Source organism: Coptis chinensis, chromosome 6 (assembly GCF_015680905.1).
Source record: "Coptis chinensis isolate HL-2020 chromosome 6, ASM1568090v1, whole genome shotgun sequence".
In the NCBI taxonomy this organism is placed as follows: domain Eukaryota; kingdom Viridiplantae; phylum Streptophyta; class Magnoliopsida; order Ranunculales; family Ranunculaceae; genus Coptis; species Coptis chinensis.
Window position 1 is genome coordinate 23,698,376 of NC_141461.1, and position 23,422 is coordinate 23,721,797.

The following is a 23,422-nucleotide window of genomic DNA, read 5'->3' on the forward strand; positions in this document are numbered from 1 at the left end:
TTATCATGGCATGGCAGGACGCGAAGGAACCTCATTTCTTTCTAGATAATGAGGAGGAAGAGTAAGCGGGAGTGCCGGTAAGTTTTTAGTTTCAATTAGTGTCTGCTTATGTCCCAAACAATTTATTTCTCATTAACCCCATAACGGGTGGAACTCCTATAGAGTTGCGTCAGTTTTCTTTTCTATATTAGTATGTTATAATCTTGTTTTGCAGATGTTCCAGAATTTCACGCGTTTCAATGGTATTTTCCTACCCTCTTTATTTACAATACTTTGAGGACAAAGCATGCTTCTTGTTTGGGGGCATAGAAACACGTGTTATTAAGGTGTCTGTTAGGATATAGATATGTATAATATGCACTTATTTTCTAGTTAAGATTTCAAAAATTTCAAAAAAAATTTAAAAATACAAATAAAAGTTATGCTATACACTTAGGAATATTGGTATTGTTTTCTTTCTCTATGCTCTTAATAATCTAGAAGTCTCACATAGCTTTTGCATTGGAATAGTCTTTAGAAACTTAGGTTAATATGTAGGTAATAATCTTTGCATCTATCTATAAATATATTACATGAGTATCTATGATTGTTGGCAGTAAGTTTCTGAAACCTAGGCTAGAGTACTTATTCTACAAATCCTGTGAGAATATAGCCTAAAGCCTTATATGAGCGAAACATTTGAGAAATGACACAAGGGAGAAGTAAAATCCGGATAGAGAAATCACACGTCCACTTGTTTGATCACTATACCATATCCTAAGCGAGAATTTAGGCCCTTTTTGGATCGATATAGCTAGAAATTCAAACCATATGAAATTATTTTCCGCTAGTCGCCCCTCTGAGCCTTTCTTTAGCCTTTCATAAACCGCAAATCCTTTAACCTGTTACAAAACAAAATAAAAATAAAAATCAGCCTATCCATTCTTTGAATGAGTCTGAGAATAGAGATGAAAAATAGAAAAGAGAAAGACCTTTGAAATCAAGAAATTGTTAGTCACTTCAAATAAGAAAAGAAAGTTTCCATCCAAATAAATAATAATAATAATAATAATAATAATAAATAAATAAATAAAAGAAAATAAAGAGTTAGAACTCCAAAAAGAATCAAGGGAGTCAAAAGCCAAAGAAAAAGAAAAATATGGCTAAGGATGGAAACAAAGTGTAGAAGCAAAAATAAAGAATAAGGTTTTCTCTAGTTACATAATATGAAGATTCTATTATCTAAGACTTGTCCTTTTTGAATATCCATTTCCTTCCTTCTTAAACCATCTCCTAATCCCCGCAATACCTAATAAAGACCTCTAGCTCAATTAGAAATATGTTAGTATGATAGTAAGTGGCAGATGTGTTTGATCGACTCCGGCTTCCTTGTGTGTCATTGAGTTGTAAAGTAAAGTGTGCCCACTGCACATTGGAGTAGCGAAACTTGAGCGGAAAAATCAGAGTGGTTTTTGTCTTGACATTTATGTGAGGACCTACTTAAGGATGCTATTCCAAGTTTTCAGAAACGGACTTGCTAGGCAATTCATAGTATTACTCATTGTATATATGTTTATTTGTAGATGATTTATTATTATGCATATATTAGCTTAGGTTTCGACTTGATTATTCTGTATTCATTGCTAGTAAGATGTATAGATAATTTGGAGCATAAATAAGGAAACAATAGTTTTATTTCTTAGTCGTTGTAGTATAGATGAAGTTTGTGAGTACCTTCACTGGAAAACTCTCACGAGGCTATAACTCGTCCACTAGGGAATTCCTAGTGGTTTAAGGCCTTGTTGCATATGGTCAATGCAATCGCGACTCAAATAAAACGAGTAGTTAGAACTCTATTTTTGGTCACTTATTCTAATTTCTCATATTTGCTTGAGGACAAGCAAAATCCTGTTTGGGGGTGGTTTGATAAGAGCCCAAAACTGTAGTTTTAACCCTCTAACAATCATACTTTTAGGCCAATTATGCGAGTAATAAATAAGAGTTAATGCTGATTACGTGATTTTATGTATTTCAGGCACTGAAGTCAATTATGTGCAGAAATGTGCCACTTTGGCGAGATAAAAGAGCAAGGGTTAGTGGCTAAGAAGTTCTGTGATTAAATGCAAAGATTCAAGGAGACAAAGCCTTTGTAAAGCCCGGTCAAAAGCTGAAAAGTCAACGCGGGCAGAAACAGTGCACAAGTCAGCAGAACTTCTAAAGACTATATCTTTGAACCCAAGCCTCGGAATTGGGCCTACCTTATGTCAAAACGACCGGCTCGGAAAGAGCTTTCCAATGGTCTAAGCCTTGACCCAATCAAAGGAGCATAAGTAGACAAAAAGTCTACTAAAGTCAAAGCCAGCTGAAACAGGTTTTGTGGACTGAAAAAATTAAGCTTTGGGCTCGATTTTCCGGCCCAAAACATGGCTCCTCAGCCCATGCATGAAAATGTGGATCTAGTCTCCTCCATTTCCACACACAAGACTTAGATCTTAAGCAATTAATGAGATTAGGTGGCAAGTAGCCATTAAAGCTTAGTCCTACATCTAGTTTTCAATTAATTAATTAGTTGTTATTCTTGTTTTAATTTCAGTATTGAATGATTGTTATTTATTTGTTAGATCAATAAAATAATTAGTTCTTGATAATCTAGTTTCAATTTCTATTAATTATTAGCTTCAATTCCTAGATTCATTTAATTGTCATTATTAGTTTGAATAAATTCTTGCATGAGTAGTTTCCATTTGAGTTTAAATAAGCAAAGTTTCAATCTTTTTATCATAACTTGTTTAATTTCATATGGAAATGATAGCATGATGATTCTAGGCTAAACCTCCATTAGAGGGGGTTGAAGAAGCCTTGATGAAGCTTGATTTGTATTAGCGTAGAGTAGTCGTAATTTCAATTCCATTCTAGAAACGATTAGTTCACCATGAGAATGGGTTTGATCGTTCACAAGCTAGATGTTAGTTGGTCGAGATTACCATGAACAACTAGGAATTAGGAAGAACCAATTATTCTGGGAAAGCAGTTCAATTCGGATTACGACGATTCGTCGTTATTAAATTAAGTCGAGTTAAGGTGGAATCAATCCCCCCTAATTTCTTATCATAGATTCAACCCGTAGCATTTCGTAGTTGAATCCCATTATCTTGTTAGTATAAATTGCATCGTAGTATAATTCGTAAAACTCTTATTGACTTTAGTAGGATTAGTAAAACTAGAAAATAACGAATGCTAAAGAACTAGGAGTGGAACGAATCTTCTATTCCAACTCTATTTCAATAGTATCGAGAGTAGAAATCTTTGATAAGTAATCGAGCATCGAGTTCAGTTTTAGTTTTACTAACGTTTAGAGTTTCGTCGCTTTATTCATTAGTAAAACTATTCAGTTTTTATCGTTTATCAATACCTTTAGTTTATCTCAGTTTATATTCAGAGTTTTGTTTGATTCGGGTGCTTCACATTCCTTTATATCTCGTCAGTATGTTGAGAAAGAACGTTTTAAAACTACACCCTTATCTAAACCTTTGTGTGTTGAGACACCACTAGGAGGTTATGTTACCTTATATGACGAGTGCAAAGGTTTTAAGTTGTATTTCTTAGATCGTGTATTTGCGGTAGAGTTAACCGTTTTGGGGTTTGAGGGTTTCCATTTCATACTTGGTATGGACTGGTTGACGCGTTATTATGTTACCTTGGATTGTGCGAGGAGGGAAGTTATAGTGAATACACCTGGCATGCCGAGGTTGATTCACACCTGTGTTAGTAAGGAGGACTCGGTGATGTCTAGTTTCTTGTGCTCTATAGAGATACCTACGAGGGATATCAGCGATGTGGAAGTAGGGAGAGACTTCGAAGATGTTTTTCAGGAGATTCCAGGGTTGCCACCCAAGAGGAAGGTGGAGTTTCGTATAGACTTGTTACCAGGGACTGCACTAGTTTCAAAGTCGGCTTACCAGTTGGCGCCTAAGCTATTGGACGAAATGAAAGTGCAAGTCGAGGAATTACTCAGGAAGGGGTAAGAGTTTAAGTTTTAGTGATTTTGTTTTTGGCCTAACCATATCTTTTGAGTATATGGGTTTGAATCTTTTAAGGTGTGTATGACCATGTTCATTCGATCGAGCAACTCACCATGGGGTGCGCCTGCTATTTTTGTTTCAAAGAAGGATGGTACTTTGAGGATGTATGTATTGACTTCAGGGATTTGAACCAGGTGACTATAAAAAATAAGTATCCGCTTCCTAGGATTGATGATTTGTTGGACCAGTTGAAAGGGGCTAAGGTATTTTCAAAGTTTGATTTAAGGACTGGTTATTATCAGATGGGAGTTGAAGATAAGAGTATTCCTTTGACTACATTTAGAACTCGGTATGGGTTGTATGAGTTTTCTGTGATGCCTTTTGGGTTGACGAATGCACCTGCATTCTTTATGGACCTGATGAATCGTATTTTCAAGCCCTATTTGGATAAATTTGTGATTGTTTTCATTGATGACATTTTAATGTATTCACAAAACACAGAAGAACATAAGATGCATTTGAAGATAGTGATCTGACGCGTTTAGAGAACGTGGTTGTATGCTAAGTTTAGCAAGTGTCATTTTTGGGAAGAAGAAATTCGTTTCTTGGGACATGTGGTATCTAGGGAGGGGATTGCTGTGGACCCTGAGAAGATTGCTGCAGTGAAAGAATGAAAACAACCAACCATTGTTACATAGATTAGGAGTTTCCTGGGGTTAGCTGGATATTATCGGAGATTTATTGAGAAGTTCTCACTTATTGCAGCTCCGCTCATGAAATTAACTAGGAAAGATGTGAAGTTTGTGTGGACTAACACTACACCAAAACAACAAATTAGTGACGGCTATTTGGCGTCACAATTATTTTTTGTGACGCCATTTTGGCGTCTCAATTTGTGTCACTTTTTTTGTGACGGCACTGTGGCGTCACTTTTTTTTTTGTGACGGCATTCTGGCGTCACAAATATTTGTGACGGCTTGTTAGCATCAGTTATTTATGACAGCCCTTTGCAATTAGTGACGCCTGACAGGCGTCACAAAATATCATTTAATTGAAAAAAAAAACTTTCGTTTTTGATTGCCATCCTGTTTTCCTTTTTTCTCCCCCTTAAATCACCTGCATAAATACAACCACAAAAACCCCAAACGCCAAAATTTGACAAAGCATGTATCACAAAATGATTAACACAAAAAATATATAAAAAAATCTACCAATATAATGTAATCACTCGACTACAACTCAAGATCACATATTAAGTATTCAAGTTCATCTATGAGCAAAAAGTAATAGAAAAAAATTCATCATACATTTGTTTTGTATTCTGCAAACTAGTGAACATAGAGCGCTAATTGGCTCGGTCAAGGAATTGTGGCTGATATTCTTGTGCACAACAATAGAAAAAATGCTCGGAGGTTGACATAGGCACCTAAATGCTGCCAGCCAGTTCCTCTAGCAATACCTGCACATTACACAAGCCCCGTTAATTCAAAGCTTTTTTGGAAAAAGAAAAGATGGTTAAGCACTAAACTCTAGGACTTGTATCTAACCTGAAAGAGTTCCTTGTAGGCTATTCATAATAACTTAGATACAAACTAAAAGAGCCATTGCTATGACATAATCTGCCACCTCCTCCTCATTATTGTATGCGTATACCATAATGCGTCGACTCAAGAAAAAAGACAGATAACAATGTTGTACATATAATTCCCAAGCTTTTGGTATTGTTACGCCACATAAGCTTGACTGCATAGTGTTGAGAGTGAACTCATCTATGTTGGCAGAGTTGATTGATAGCACCAATAAAAAGAAAAGAAGGTTAAAGTCTAGGGGTTGTTCAGGAGGTTGAATGTTTCTTGAAAGTTTTAAAAAACACAAAGATTTGGAATGTCACCTTTTCAAGAATGGGCTGAGTACGCTCCATCTCTTTCTTGGCATAGTCAGAACCTTTCTCCAAACTGCTCTTGGCTGCTTTCTAGTAGATCTTGCCATAGCTAGAAATAGGACCTAAGATAGTATGATGAATTCATAATTCAGTATACAACAACCTAAGATAGTTAATAATTCAACCAATAAAAATGTTACTTAAACCAAGGAAATCTAATTCAACAAAGTATCTCAAGAGCGCATAAAAATGAACGAAATAATTACTACTACAAATATACAAGACAAGGAAGAATGGGACTAACGAGTAGAGGAGATTTGCCTGAGATTTACAAAGAAGAAAAGGTATATTATAGCATCCAAAAGCTCCAAAACTCGTCCCCGTCCTAATAATGGGTCCTGTCTTAATAATCGACGGGTTATCACATGGTTTTCACCCTAAATGAACTGAAATGGGTCTATCTTCTAGAAGAAGAAGATAGATAATGAGATGGGTCTAGGGGTTTCTTACCTTATCCGTTTTGTACTCCGGATTGGGTTCGAAAGATCAAGTTAATCCCAATTAGTTGGGCTGTCCATCACTCAACATTCTATGCTAATGGGGGTCTTTAAACTAAAACCAACTTAAGGCCCCTCAAAGCCCATAAGATGTTTACTTCCTAATCCAAATATACGGGGTTCTACATTTGGAGTTTACGCAAAATGGAGCACACACTCTCAAAAGAGAGCAAAACAGATTAAAGGGGTCAAGAATATAATAGGCCTAGAGAAACACATAATTTGTTCAACAGTCATAATCAAATAAGTTTTTAGACATACCCCTATCCTATATCTTACAAACTCTATATAAATTAATCGTATGCTTAGCCAATTAATAAGTCCTTCAATTCTAATTAAAAGAACATACTTGTGCCACTAAACTTGCACATTGTTCCTACGAATTGTGCAGTGTCATTAATAAAGGCAAATAGTGAGAATGTAGAACTTATATAGACAAAAAAAGTTGTACAGGAGTGCTTCAAGACTCCACATGCCCAACCAAGCGATTGTTTGTTACTTCGTAGTTGCATGGACCAAGGTGACAGACAACCTGCATGCTCAAGGAAATGGTAAATGAATAATCAACAAGGTATGCATCACATGCACGTAAAGTTCACCAAATTTCAGTTTTCAGTCTTCTACAAAGAAAACATTGTTTAGAAAATTTTAAAGTCAAAGTAATGAATAAGAAAGGCAGCAACATTTCACAATAAGGAATAGGAGGAACTATACGAGCATAAGGAAAAAAAATTACCAAGGATTCTCGATATTGCAGCATGAGGTTCTTTGAGACGTACATCATAAGAAGGCCACAAAAATTTACCCTTCTCTGTCGCAATAATGATATCTTTTTGTTTCTCTTCCTTTCTCTAAATGCCACTGCTCTTCTCATAAGAGAAGACAGCTTTTGCACATATTCCAGGCATTAAAGCTAAAGGCGGGTAACCATTTATGGCATTAACAGCCTGCGGATGGCCGCTATTTTTGTTCACACCAAACCGGTATCTCAATCCAGAATTAGAAATGAAAGATGACATATCCAATGAGATCGACTCTGGTACATCCTAATATTTTCCGTTACGGTCAATGAAAAGCTCAGGCCATGCTTTGCTTCCAAAGGTAATATCATGTTCAGGTAGCTGCATATTCAAGAAACTCTGAGAAATGATCTGGTAGATCTTTCATAAACAAGTACCTTACAGGGGTAAAGTAGCTCATAAGTCGTTAAAAGTTCCAAGAAACAATTATTTTATCTTTGCCTCAACACCACCACAAAAGTACATATAGAAAGAAATAAATTAATTAAAAGCGTCTGATCATCCCATGGAGGATCAAAGACTTGACAATACACAAGTCCTACGTCTTTTGGGTGTCATTTTTGGAATAAATACTTTATGGATTTGTTATAGTTTTTCTCCATAGCTTATCCTTGAAAACATATAGGATTTTCAAAAGACATACAATCAATCACCAAGGAGAGGAGACCACTTAAATATGATGAAGCAAATGAAAGCCTTGTTGCATGCAATTCAGAAGGAGGGATAAACAGCAACAACTTCGTTAGTCTATGTATAGCTTTGACAAAGAGACTTGAAATTCCCTAGGTGATTTAGAGAAAGGACGAGACCTCTAACAGCTGTGAGGCAAGCTATATAACAAGAATCGAGAGAGAAATTGGTAGAGATATCCACCTAGTCTAATGTAACTACCTAGTGTAACACCTGTATTTTTAAATACGTATTTTTATATTTATTAATTAATTATTTATTTATTTTCAAAATTTGTCGGATTGGACTCGGGATATGTGGGCCTGATTTTTGGGCCCGAGTTTGTGTTGGGCTTGGGTTTCGGACCCAAGTATATAAACACATTTTTCTAGAAAATAGGGTTCCTGGAGAATAGAATATTAAAAATGGAGGCAGAGATGAAAGCTGGATTTCTGGAGGGTGGAGCGCGACGAATCGGGCTAGGAGGATTCGCCGAGCTGTTCATACAGGTGAGTAGCTATTTTGCTATATCACCGGATTTACAGTTTTCGTATATCGGTGTATAGGTTTCTGTTTTTATATATTGGTAAAACTGTCGGTATTAAAACTGGTTAAAATCATTGAACTGCTGAAATCTGCGCTATCGCTTATCGAGACTTTAATCATCCAACCGCTTTACTTTACTGAACACTAACTCTGTAATGGGGTGTGAGCTCAAGATTTAAGGTTTTCTCTTACAAATTGATTTAGGAATCAATGCGCATTTGAGTCGCCTTGGTGAAACCGAATTGGTGGTTGGTGGCCGGACTTGAGCGGCGGGAGGTAGCCGTGGAGGAAGGGTCGATACCTTTAAATGGGAAATTTGTCTCGATGTTGGTTGAGAATCGATGGATTGGTGATGGCCGATCGTTGGTTTCTTGGGCTGTTAGAAGCTCGAGAAACCATTAATGGCGCACACGCCCATCCTCCAATAATTTTGGTTGAACCGTTATGTTTTTGGTTGTGATGAACCGCTTTGTTGATGGTGGTAGTTGGGTTGAATGTTGGGTTTGTGTGGGTTTGTCGATTGAAGCTTGAAAACAAGCTTTAATGGAGGTCTAATTTTAGATCTAGATTTGGAGAAGATGGTGGATTTAAGAGTTGGGATTTTTGGCTTTGTTAATGTTATAGGGGTTTTGCTATGAGTAAAACCGATGGGTTGAAAAAGGGGTGGTTGTGTGGAGGAGTGGTGGCGGCCGGTTTTGGTGGTGGTGATGGGTGAAGAAGATGAAAAAGAATAACAAGCGATTTGGGCTTGGGCCTTAGCCGTTTGTTTGGGCGGTTTAGATTATTTTATGTGGGCGAAATCTAATATTAAGTTTTGGGTTAGGCCAAAACTCTATTAGTTTTGGGCCCGAGGGTCCGATGTTAGTTGGTTTTGTTTAAGGCCTTTCTCCAATTAGTTTTGATTGGCCCCGTTTTGTTTTAATTTTTGGACCAGTTTAATTAAGTTTTGTTTGGGCCTTCTCCAATTAGTTTTGGGCCAGTTCAGTCTAAAGTTTTGGGCCCGTTTTTGATATTGTTTGGGCCAGTCCATAGGACTTAACATTGATCCCAATTGGGTCGGGTAAAATTAATAAATTGGTTTTAGACTTTTGGGTTCTAAGGTTTGGGCTTGGCCAGTTGGGTCCGAACCATCACCTTGGTCATGAGCCCATGAGCCATGCACTTTGACCTTAGCCATGAACCATGGCTATGACCCTGAACCTGTCGGATCCGGAAACGACAGTTTGACTTTGACCATGATATGTTGAGTTTGACTTTGACCATGACATGTTGAGTTTGACCTTGACCATGAGGTGTTGACCTTTGACTGGTGACCGTTGACTTTGACAGTTGACTTTGACCTTTGACCATGGCATGTTGACTTTGACTTTGACCATGACATGTTGAGTTTGACCTTGACCGTTGACCGTTGACTTTGACTGTTGACCATTGACTTTGACTGTTGACTGTGAATGTTGATTTTTCCAGTTTTTCATATGTTTGTTTATATGGATATATATAGTAATAAAATATTGTCGATATGGTATAACTTGGTTGGTCATTACCAAATTTAGATTTGACGTGAGTAGTGTGTAAAGCATATACATATTGGGCTTTGATTGTGGACTGTGGACTGTTTAATTGTGCTACGTTTTATGTTGTATATTATATGGACACATATAGTAATAAAATGCTGTGGAAGCTTGTATAATTTGGTGGTCATTATCTAAGAAAGATTTGACAGTGATGTTGTGTATTTTTGACACGTGACGATATTGAGATGTTAGGAGATATTATATTCCTAATAATGCTAATAAAAAATGTATGTGATACGTTGAAGCATTGTGACATGATATAATATGCTGGGATATTTATATTAATGCAATATCTTGGAGAAATGTATATACACTCCATTATTTTATATGTGAGATGCTAATATAGTATTGGTGAATATTTGCCCACGGGAGTGTGGTGTAGTGCAATAATATATTGGCACGTGAAAGAATGAAAGCGGTTATGAGATATAACTGAGATATTTTCTATATATTATGGCTTAGTGCAATAAGGTAATTGACCTGCACGTGATATAGTGGAATATGTTTATGAGTCATTAATGTATGACACCCAATAAATTACGAACGAAAAATCCTAGAACCCGACTACCACAACTCATGTGATTGGCCCTTCCGGGCGTTTGATTAATCAATGGCCTTCGGCGCCCTTCCGGCGCTTCAAGAAAAAGCTGAATGGCCCTCCTGGCGTAGCCGAATAGTGACTTGATTATTCCGTTCGCAAAATAGAACGATGATGCGCAATATTTTATGCCGAATAGTGGTAGTGCTTACATAGATTTGGCTTCCGTGTGAGGATTTACCTGGTGTGCGGCATCCCGCTCAGGGTGGTTACGCACGGAGTGACTCATTATGTAAGGGAGGCATGTGGATGTACATGTTCGGTGTTGGGTAGCGATTGTGGTAGCCAGGGAAACTAGGTAAGACATAGATACGACGTGAATTTTAGGGACACGCAAAGAAAGCCTGAAATAATCTAATTATGGTAATATGTTTAGTTGGTTATTTGTTTAGTTAAAACCTAAGGCGCCTCGATGGAGGAACTACATGCCTTATTTATGATGCGTATAGTTTGTTGTGTGGTTAGTGGGAAGTTAAGGCGCCTCAGTAGAGGAACTACCTGCCTAAATTATTATTCTTAAGGATGTTGTATGTGTCGTTGAAAGTTAAGGCGCCTCGGTGGAGGAACTAACTGCCTTGTGGATTGTGTTTATATTTGTATAAGTATATGTTGTTTTTAGGGCTACTCACACCAGCATTGTTTATAATGCTGACCCGATTTGCATGTTTGCTTATCGAGTGTGTTCATTAAATGAACATAGTTGATAAGTCTTGACAGGTTTAGTGATGAAGAAGATTGGTTGCTGCTTGTAGTTTGCGTTAGCATTGCATCTCAGGATAAGTTTTGTTTTCCCTTGAGGTGATATAACTTTTCAGTCTAGACAATGTTTTTGTATTCTCATTTGTATATTTTAATTAAAGAGTTATTGAAAAGAGATTTGTAACCTAATCTTAATTGGAAATTTTTGTAATGAAGAGACTTTTGTATAATTGAAATTTTTATTGGTTTTTAATTATCCGCATATTTTAAACTGTTTATGGGTTTTTGGAAGTGGAGAGTGCGTCACACCTCGGAAATCGAAGAGTCGGGAACAAATAATGTTTTTTCCGAATTCTGTCGAAATTCGGGGTGTGACACCTAGTCTAATGTAGCACACAGATATCCAATGTCGACATGCACATGCTTATACACATCTAAAGCAAAAGCAGAAGATACCCACTCCTTTTTCTTCAATTCAGCCTCTTTGAATTGGAGTTCCTTCTCCTTCTTTTTGATATCCTAATTCAAAACAAAGTATCGTATGATGAGTTCAGGTTAAAGCTTAAATAGGGCATCCTAATAAGGTAATTTGTTGTCCTGAATTTTATCTCACCTTTGAAGAATCAAGAGGAATATCGACTGTTGCACCACGTTCAGGAGGGAGAGGTGAAAGCCCTGAGTTTGCAGCAGGAGTAACACTTTCAGGATTCTAACAATCAAACCAAAATATTAGCTTGATACAGCATAATACATCAAATGAATCTCAGAAGCAAACAAAAGGATAAAAAGCGAAAAACTCCTAGTCATAGTAACATATATAACTAACAATTTCAGAAATTAGACATTACCTTCAAACAAAGCAAAACCCCATGGCACCATCTACTCGAATTGAATCAAAACAAACAGATCTAAAATTCCGGTGAACTAGATACCTAGTCAGCAAAACCACATGGAGATCAGATGTTCGATCTAGTGGAGAAGAGAAGCTCGAGAGCACCTAGGTTGATCTAATTAAGACAACCATCGCGGATGAGTTTCCCAAACCCTAGAATTGGTTTGTGCCTACCAAAAAGTTTCTTTTCTTTCTTTTTCGGTAAGGCAATGAAATAACACACAAATTCTTATATCTAAACGAAATATTCTTATATTGCAAAAAATTTAAGTGATATTATACATACTTAACTACTTAAATGGGTTGGAACTTTGTGATATAAAAGGTTGGATATAACATATCAGTTATTATGTAAACGACATGACAAAATAGCAACCGATATGAAAAAATATAAACCGATATGAGAAATCTTGGTAGAGAATATTATATCGGTTTTATTAAGAACCAATATAGAGGTATTCTTGTAACTGATATAAAATATGCTTTTTTTAGTAGTGATTCTTATCTTTGGCTCGGTTCCTTGTTGTCTTACCTTTTGGAACAAGTTCAAGTATTTAACTTGGATCCTACCTTCTCTTATATAACCTAAGGTCCATGGCAGCAGCAGGCACCGGCAAGCGAACAATTCAAAGAAAGCACCCAAATGATGAATGCACTACGCTGGCTGGCAAAGAAGCGGGCACCAAATGCAAAGAACACCCACCCGAGCAGCGAGACGAATTCACTTCTATTAAATGAAAGAGTTTGATGGGAATTGTCTTGATCGTCGGATATCCTGAAGAAGAAGAAGTGTTATAGAATGATTTTCTGCAATTCTTACCAGTATGGAATGAGTAAATAATCAAGCTACAAGTCTCGATCTATATGAAACGGGTTTCTTTTTCAGCTATCCTTACCTAAAGGCACCAGCCGGTAGGGTGTCAAACCTATACTAGGAGTCTCAGACATACTTATGAAAACCGGCAAATATAGCAGCATCTGGAGAAGCACTAACTACTAGTTAGCGGCTATTCGCGGAGACTCAGACATGTACCAAGCTAACTAGGACTAGTACGGCTTCAGTACCTAGTCGTTGGTTCTCAAGTTCCAGCTGTTGGGCCTTACTTGAAAATAGACAAGGAAAAATCCCAAGACAAGGAAGCAAGGAGAAAGAAATGGGAAATCTACCCTACAAAGAGAAATCCCAAACCTACAACTAAGAACTCCCCCATTTACAAAAAAAATACAACTAACATCAGCTGCCATCCTCCCTTGATCAGGCCCCTTCCACGTCATCCTTGACCTAAATCGGATGTGATCATCCTCCTCACTGTCCACGTCATTTCATGATTCCAAGCCACAAATGTAACTTTTATTTTTGATCCATCAATCTAAATATATTGAGATAATTTAGAGATTACATCAACACCTAGAATCAGGAAAAAAAAAATACAAAACCAAAAAGTTAATACTAAAACCGAACTCCGCACCAAACTCCTCACCACACACACACAATACACCCAACTAATTAACACCCAAAGCAGATAAGCAAGCTAAATAAAACAAAGCAAAAGGCAAAAAGAAAACATTACAACTATAGAACAGACACAAAGCCAAATGTACAACAATAAGAATTTAATTCACGCCTCTTAATCAACTAGAGAAGTATCTAGAACATTTTAGAATAACCAAAATAAAAGTGCCTAGCGCAGAACAAATGTGAAGATACCAACCGTGTCATCTGTCAACGCAGAAACTAAACTAGTGGTCATCCATGTGCCAATGGATAAGGCCGTCATTTCTCCATCGTGTTTTCCAACAAATTCGACACCATCAATCAGCTTGTTAATAGGACACTTTATTGCTTCCTCTGCAGAGAAAATACTTCCTTTTTCCAACTTGAATTGTATCAATTTTCAAAGACATTTTCCGATCCCAACTACCAAATATTCCTGTAAATGGTCAAGAGCGATAAAAATGGGGTTTGAAGATATGAGAAGGAGAGGAGAGAATGTGGTTAGATGATTTGTTTTGATCAAGAGAGTAGAGAAGAGAGTGGGGTTCTCACACAGATGGTTCTCGTTTCTGAATCTGATGCAAATTGGGTGGAGAAACTCCATAGGAACAATATTATAAGCCCTAGAAAACGAAATCACGTTAGAAACCCCAAAACAAAAATCAAGACAAACAAAACTTATCTTCATTGACTGTAACCTTAAAAGATTGAAAAGAGAGTACCTTTGTTTAAGATGGAGATGTTGGGATAAACAAAGCTGCCGCCTTCAATTCACCGTCGTCGAAATTAGGGGAAGGAAGTGGAATATGAAGAAATGGGGAGGAAGAGCATATTTAGGGCAACGGGTTTCACTCTTTCAGAGAGTTGAGATCGAGAAGAAACCCAATGTCTTTCATGTTTGACGCTTGTGCAGAACATGTGCGCTGATTTCAACTTTTTTTTAGCTAAAATCTCACGCCTATATGCCGTCACTAATTTTTTCCAAAATTTTCTTAAAAAAATAAAATAACCTTTTGATTTATTGTGACGCTAAAAAACAAATACTGACGCCTAATTATTGTCACAAAATTTCTGATGCCATTCTGGCGTCACAAAGCCTCAAAAGCCTCTGTCACAAAAATGCAGTTATGGTGTAGTGTAATGATTGTGAGAAAGCTTTCTTAGAATTGAAACAGAGGTTGACTACAGCTCCAATTCTAGTAATCCCGACTAGAGGAGGAAAACTTGTGGTTTTTACAGATGCTAGTGGAACTGGTTTGGGTTGTGTGTTAATGCAATACCAGAAGGTGGTGTCATATGTTTCACGCCAGTTGAAGATACACGAGAGACGTTATCCTACTCATGAACTGGAGTTAGCGGCAGTGGTTTTTGCTTTGAAGGTGTGGAGGCATTATTTATATGGTGAGAAGTTCGAGCTTTACACAGATCACAAGAGTTTGAAGTATCTTTATTCACAGAAAGAGTTGAATATGAGACAATAGAGATGGATGGAGTTCATAAGTAGTTATGACTTCGAGATTCAGTATCACCCAGGCAAAGGCAATGTAGTTGTTGATGCACTTAGTCGATTGCCTGGTGTTTTGACCACTCTTATGGTGCAAGAGTTTAGAGACTATAGCAGCTTATGACGTCCGGACTACATCTGATACAGATGAGGGGTATATATGCAGTTTGGAGGTTAGGCCGGTGATTTTCAGTAGAGTGATTGCCATGTAGCACAGAGACCGGTTTCTTTTGAGTCGGTTAGATGATCTGGTCAGTGATATTTTAGATGATTGTCCGTTGGACTGGACAGTTGATTCTGAGGGAGGATTGAGATTTCATGGGAGATTGTGTGTACCAGATGATGCAGAGTTAAAGAAGGAGATATGATATGAATCTCATCGTTCTCGGTTTACAATTCATCCTAGAGGAACGAAGATGTACCAAGAGTTGAAGAGGACCTTTTGGTGGGAAGGAATGAAAAGAGATGTCGGAGAATATATTTCTCAGTGTTTAACTTGTCAGCAGGTTAAGGCAGAACATAAGAGGCCTTCTGGATTATTGCAGCCATTAGAGATACCAATGTGGAAATGGGAGCACATTTCTATGGATTTTATTGATGGCTTGCCTAAGTCTCGGAGAGGTAATGAATCTATTTGGGTTATTGTTGATCGTTTAACAAAGTCTGCTCATTTCATTCCTATTGACGTGCGTAGAAATACAAATAAGTTGGTTTCCTTGTGCATTCAGGAAGTGGTCAGGTTACATGGGATTCCAGTGAGTATTGTTTCAGATCGAGATCCTTTGTTCACTTATAAGTTTTGGAAGAGTTTTCAGCGTGCTATAGGTACTAGTTTGGCGATGAGTACTGCTTATTATCCTCAGACAGATGGACAGACGGAGAGGGTGAATTAGATATTAGAAGATATGTTACACGCTTGTGTAATGGATTTTGGTGGAGGATGGGAGGAGCATTTACCTTTGGTGGAGTTTGCATATAATAATAGTTTCCAGTCGAGCATCGGTATGGCACCCTTTGAGGCTTTGTATGGAAGTCCCATGTCGACACCGCTTGTTGGGCAGACGTGGGAGATCGAGTATTACTTGGGCCTGAGATAGTGAGAGAGATATCTGAACAGATTAAAGTCATTAGAGAAAGGATTAAGACAACACAAAGTAGGCAGAAAAGTTATGCAGATTTGAAGAGGAAACGGGTTGAGTTTTCTGTAGGTGATTTTGTGTTGTTGAAGGTTTTCCCTATGAGAGGAGTTATGAGGTTTGGCATGAAAGGAAAGTTGAGTCCATGGTATATTGGACCATATGAGATAGTAGCCTCCGTTGGTAGTTTGGCGTACCGTCTTGCTTTGCCGCCTAACTTAGTGATGATTCTTGATGTCTTCCACGTGTCTATGCTATGGAAATATGTGAAAGATCCTACCCAGGTTGTTCAGCCAGCAGAGCTAGAGTTGAACGACGATGTAACTTTTACAGTGAGGCCTATCACGATAGTAGATAGGGATGTGAAACACCTTAGGAGGAGAATTGTAAACTTGGTAAAAGTGCAATGGAGTGAAAGGGAAAATGACGTGATTTGGGAACTTGAAGATAAGATAAGGCAGATGCATCATGAGCTTTTCATTGACACTCTACCTTGAATCCTGGGACGAGATCCTTTTAAGGTGTGTATATTATAACACCCCGTCTTTTTTCTTTTATTTTTTCTAGTATAATAATAATAATAATAATAATAATAATAATAATAATAATAATAATAATAATAATGGATAATAGACAAAATAAAATAGAATAGATATTAGTAAGGATAGGAAACCCAGAAGGGTTAGGAGATAAACCTTTCATCCTTGTTTTTCGGTGGGGTTTTTAAAACTAAAAAGGAGATTCTCACGTAGAGTTTTTGGAGAAAAAACACAGAGTTTTTTCAGAGAAAAAAAAATGAGTTTTACTGACAGAAGAAAATGAAGATTTTCTGATAGCTAGCTGATAGTCGGAGCTAATCACGGGTGAGTAGTTATTTTGTTTTTTTCATTAAACCTATAGTTATTTTACGTGTATACAGAGATATTTATTTCTGTCCAATGTTTTTGTTTTATTTATGAGTATTCTCTTGTTATTATTCGGCGTCACGTCGTGTTGTTAAAATCTGTGAAACTCTGAAATTTGAGAATTGAACTGTCGAAGCCTTGAAACAGGTTGTTAATGGCGTCGCCACAAGAATCAAATCGTCCTGATTTTTGTTGTGTTTGAATGATTTTTTTTTGTTTGATTTTGTTGTGATGTTAGACTGTTGGTTTGATGTTGATTGTTGATTGTTGAATGGTGATTGAGTGTAGGAGAGGAGTGGGGCTGTTGAAGCTCTATAAATGCGTTAATGGAGGCGCGAACTCGAATCGGTACTGTTTAATTTTGTTGTTTGTTTTGGTGGGTTATGTTGTGGTTCTAGTATGGAACTGTGTTGGTGATTGGTGATTTGATTTCGTAGTCGGTTGGGGGTTGTTGAAGCTCCGGAGGAGCATTAATGGCGGGTCAATCGCGATTTTTAAAGGGTAAGGGAATTAAAGTTTTAGGGTATCGGCAGATTTGGTTTTTTTAGAGGAGTGGAACCGTGGGGTGTATAGTGTAGTTAGGTTGGTGGGTTGTGGTGGTCAATTGGTGGAAGTGGCGAGCTGGTGAGGGAGGAAGAAGGTGAACATTACATGAGTTTTGTTTTGGCTTGGGCTTGGGCCGAATCAGTGGGTGGGCTTGAGTGTTTTAAACTTTTAGATTTGATTTTGGGGTTAAGTCTTAGACTTTGGGCTTTTGGGTTAGAGGAGTTTGGGATTGGTTGACTGCTGTTGACCTGGCTGGTTGACTGCTGTTGACCCTTGGCAGGTTGACTTTGACTGTTGACAAGGGTTGACTGTTGACCAGTTGACCTAGTTTGACTTTTAACTCAGATTATGATTTGGTCTATTAGGATAGGTCTAGGGCTATTAGCATGCTTGGCTTTAGGCTAAGACCTTTCTATATATACGTGTGTACGTGTATTAACTACTATGTGATATTTCAGTCTTTTATGATATACAGCGTTATGACACTTAGACATCCATATAATTAATAACGCCTAAACCAAAAATACATAAAACAAGATACTCCTTCGTTCTCTGAAAAAATATATGCAATAAAGTTCAATAATGCGTAAACAAATTTACTGCACCCTTTTAGAACTCTCCACGCCTCAAGTTTTGGAATTGAGTTTTATGACTGATGATGTCATATGTTAGGTGGGCATTTATTGAATGTGCCATAAATGGCCCGTTAGCGTTATAAATGGGTATTCATTGAATGTGCCATGAATGACCTGGGTATTCATTGAATGTTCCCTGAATGACCAGATTGTTTGGACTGCCCTAGAGAGGAACTAAGGTATTTGCCTTGCTGGTTAGTTGTATTTCTTAAGTGTACGGGAATGTAGGGTTGGGTATTCCTTGAATTTGGTGGAAATAACCCAGGGCATTCATTGAATTTTCCATGAATGGCTCGTTAGTGATATGATAGGTATTCCTTGAATGTGGCGGGAATGACCTATGGTATTCATTGAATGTGCCATGAATGACCTGAGTTTAAATGCCCAAAGAGGCTTTGAAATATGTGTATAAAAGCCCAGAGATGGCTATGATATCGTGGTATTCGGTGGGAGAGAGGCACACATAAATGTGTGATTTGGCAAATATGTGGAGTGCAAATCATGGAATAGGTACTAAAGGGTAGGTGTATAAGAAAAGTAATTGATTAATTGATAAGAGAAATTGATTTGATTATGCAAGTGTGTTTGGGCTTACATTTGAATGCCTATAGGATATCTACATATGTTATATAAAATTTCTAACTTTCGTTTGCAGGAGGGTAGGACTTAATAATATTTTGTGCAGGGACGCGGTCCTACCCTTATACAGAAGTGGATATCGGTAAGTTTTAATTCAATTACTTAGTTATTAAAACAAGTTATTATAATGAGTTAATAAAATGGAAGTCTTGCTTGGGAAGAAACTATGCCGGTTGAAATGACGAAACTACCTGTCTTCCAAGCTGCGAATGATTAAGTTATGATATATTTAAAGTGTTAGTTTGATAAGTAAAGTCTGGAAATATTTATATGTGGTTAGTCTACTCATACCAGCAAATTCCATTTTGCTGACCCATGTTTGCTTTGTTTTGGCAACATAGATGTGTTCTTGGGAACATAGGTGGAAGGCAGTAGAACTGCGGCGTGTGAGTTGGATTCTTGCCTGGAGCAGTCAGTTAGTTCTTTTATTAGGTCCGATTTTTATTGGAATGATGTAATAATGTAGATTACATTTTCAGCATGACATGAGAATAAGATATTGAAGACTTTTATTCTTAGAGTTTGTTTGATGTTTTGTTTGGACAGAAGATAGCTTAATAAAGTGATGGTGGAAAATTATGGGGTTTATTTTATTTAAGTTGATTCTTTTATGAGGAGGGTTTTAGGTTTCATATGTGTTGTATCCACCCCGTCATAGTATGGGTTTTTAAACAAGTGAACATAGTGATGTTTGAGATATTTATATTTCAAGTTTTCACTTTGTTATTGTTTAGAAATTTACTTCTCCCTTGTGTCATTACTCAGATATTTCACTCATAAGGCTTTTAGGCTATATTCTCACAGGATTTGTAGAATAAGTATACTAGCCTAGATTTCAGAAACTTACTGCCAATACAAACATAGATGCTCATGCAATATATTTATAGAAAGATGTAATGATTATTACCTACATATTAACCTAAGTTTCTAAAAACTATTCTAATTTAAGAGCTAACGTGAAACTTCTAGACTATTATCACTATAGAAAAAGAAACAATATCAGTATTCCTAAGTGTATAGCATAAATTTTTTATTTATATTTTTGAATTTTTACTAGAAAACAAGTGCATATTATATATATATATCTTAATAACTGCCTTAAATTACGCGTGTTTCCCCCAAACAAAAGTCATGCTTTGTCCTCAAAGTATAGAAATAAGAAGGATAGAAATTACCATTGAAACGTGTGAAAATTTAGAGCACATGCAAAACAAATTTAAAACATACTAATATAGATAAATAAAAATAGATGCAATTCTATATGAGTTCCACCCTTTATGGAGATAACAAAAATAAAATTGCTTGGGACATAAGCAGACACGAACAAAAAGTAAAACTTACCTCATATCCAATATTTAAGTGTTGTCCTCCTCTTCTATAAAGAAGTGAGGTTCCTTTGCATCCTGCCACGCCATGATAATTTGTCAGGCCTCATGCCATTTATTATCTACATTTGCTAACCTGTTAAGCGCCACTTGGTCGGATGGGGTGTAAGGGGCAACCCAATTAGGTTATAGCTTCCACCCCCCAACAAGTCATTGCATGTAATGAGCGTATAATGCAATTGGTGGGTCTTATAATGTCAACCCCAACCCAATCCATGAAACGGGTACAAAACGCAGGAAAGAAACATAGCATAATGCGGCAAACCAAAACAGGTATAAGAAGGTACTTATGTCTCATACTTTGGGCTCATGCTAAACTATACACTAAGGTCTGCGGAAGGTCATAGAGCATACATCCCTCAGCTAGAGCAAGGAAAATGTCACATGTGGCATCATTCGCAGAAGAAAAACACCATTCCCTTAAGATATTTAGCATGATAAAAAACATAATAGTGCCCACGTTTAGGGACAAGCTACCAAGGGCTACATTATACTACCCTTGGTCCTCTATACAGAAAATTCCTGCCCCATAGGTCTCATGCAAAAACTCATAGTTGTAGGTGTACATATTATCTACCAAATATTGCCATGAGTCTTGGATGTCAGCAGGCATAGAAATGCCAATAGCAAAGGCCAACAAGAACTTGGTTATGTCCATTGTTTCATCATCAATGGTGATAGAGAACACTTGTTCTCTATCTAGTCGATAAAAGAACTTACAATGATCATAAAAGTAAGTTGTAAGTGCAGGAGAATATAGTTCATCAGAACTTACCATTAGCGGTTGCCATCCTGCTTGGATAGTCAAGTTACGGAACCAATCGCCATAGGTGTCACTCGCGAACAAATCTTCGAAGGACTGCTTCGGTATGAATTGAGGAGGCTTCATAGCACACAAACACACTCTTGAACTATTGGAAGTGACCCTGGAAGAACCCACAAAGAATTCAGACTTGGAAGTGACTGCGTAGGTGAAGGCGCGGGCGCGCTCAAGATTGCCTGTGGAAGGGCGCGGGCGCGCTCTGGCTTGACAAGAATTCTAGTAACTTTGGGGCGGGCGTGCTCTGAGTTTAGGCAAAATAGGGGGTGCGCGCGCTCCGTGTACCAGAAGTAATAGTACAACAATAAAGCATATATATCATAATGCGTAAATTTGTATTCTTTGTCACTAAAAAATTACTATTATTACTATTATTATGATTAATGAGGATAAGAAAGAATTATTATTATTATTATTATTTTATATACTAGTACTATTTTATATACAATTATTCCTCTTATTATTATTGCATAATTTATGACTTTATATTCTATATATTTTATCCTAAACTAAAAAGAATTAATAAATGAGGAGCATCAATAAATTAACAATATATAATTACTCCTCATATATAACAATATAATAAAGAAGGCTATTAGTGTTTCAGTTCGGTTGGATATTTTTATAGATGTGGATATATATGGGCAATATCCAAATCCGTATCTGAAACCCATGAAAAATAAATGTACAATCCAGGTCACCTATACTACAATTGCCCTAATTGGGTCAGTCATTTTTGTTTATTGTCAATAATTTGTGTTATGCAAGAGTTAAATATTGGATTCTAACAAGTTCTTTGAATATATAATTTGCGTTATACAGCGACCTTCGTATCAGAAATCTTCAACTAAGTTGGGAAATAGTTATTATGATTTTTGCGTATGGGCTGACGAGGCAGTGTTATGTGCATGTGGAGCTGGTATTTGTAAGGTGTTTAGTTCAAAAAAGGAAGAAAACAACGGACTACGATATTGTATATGTCCAAGAGCAATCATGGAAGGCATAGTTGTAAGGAATAAATTGTTTAAAAAAAAAATTAAGCTAGGGTTAGGCAGACCCCCACCTGTATTAATATAATATATCCTTACATTTATAGTACCACTCGCATCCTCGTTTACAATATTCTGTATAACAAATCACGAGTATATGCAAGTGAACCGTGGAAAATTCAACATCTTGGTGCAATTAAGTAACCAAGCTGGTACAAACTAAGTTGAAACCCCGTTAGGCAGAGCTCAAACTAGGTTCAAGCATAGGAAACCAAAAGCTGGTGAAAATCCCCTTAGCTAGGCTCAAGTCTACGCTCTAGATATTAGCTAATAAATCGGCCCAACTATTCGGGCCTGGGACAATAGGCAGTATCCAAACAACCCGAGCCCAACCAATACAACCCGCCTGAGAAATGGATCTGGATTGAGACAACCTACCACCATCTTCTCTACCCACCAACAAACATCCAACACCAACTATGGCAGCAGCTCTTTCCCAGCGCCACCAAACAAACAACTAGCCCCTCCATTCAATGTCATTTGCCCCAACTCTCGACAGAGCCCCCAGTCCACCAAAGAAACCAAATCTCACTAGTTAAGAAGCCAACTCTCGATCCCAATCCAAAACAAACCCGTCCAGAGAGGTTGTAAAGGACATCTCCTGCCCACGGTCACCTCCAAAGTTCTAACCAGCCGCATCTTTGAGTCAAGTTCCAAGCTTTATCCAGCCTGCCGTCCCAAGCTCACACACCCAATCCAAACCACAACACAGTGAAACCTCCAGAGTAACCATGAGTAGACCAAACTTCACAACCAGTCGGCCTTGTCTTGTTCGAATTCGGAGACAGCCACCTTCTTCTCGCCGCATGAGCATCAGACTACTAGAGTTACACCGAACAAACCGCCAAGAGAAGGAGCAAAGACAGAATAGAGGGGCAAAATCAATTCTAAGTGGCAAGGAATAAATTGTGTATAATTTACCTGTTATTATATATATATATATGCTATTAAACATGTCTATCTAATTGAGTTTTCAACATTTAACTGCAGAATCATAAGTTGGGTTGTGGGTTTTACCATTTGTTTGATGTAAGAACACCAACATCAGAATAAGGGTTACATGGGAACACCAACATTCTTAGGGTCTTAA

The 23,422-nt window shown here is 37.4% G+C and overlaps 1 long non-coding RNA gene across 1 annotated transcript; it reads right to left on the bottom strand.

The window, feature by feature from the left end:
- Nucleotides 1-5,215: 5,215 nt before the first annotated feature.
- On the bottom strand, nt 5,216-7,504 carry LOC147492209 (uncharacterized). The gene is made up of 5 exons (XR_015197332.1): nt 7,177-7,504; nt 6,892-6,972; nt 5,893-6,005; nt 5,549-5,770; nt 5,216-5,460 (listed from the first exon to the last, which is right to left on the bottom strand). It is a non-coding gene; the product is annotated as an uncharacterized LOC147492209 (long non-coding RNA).
- Nucleotides 7,505-23,422: the final 15,918 nt, after the last annotated feature.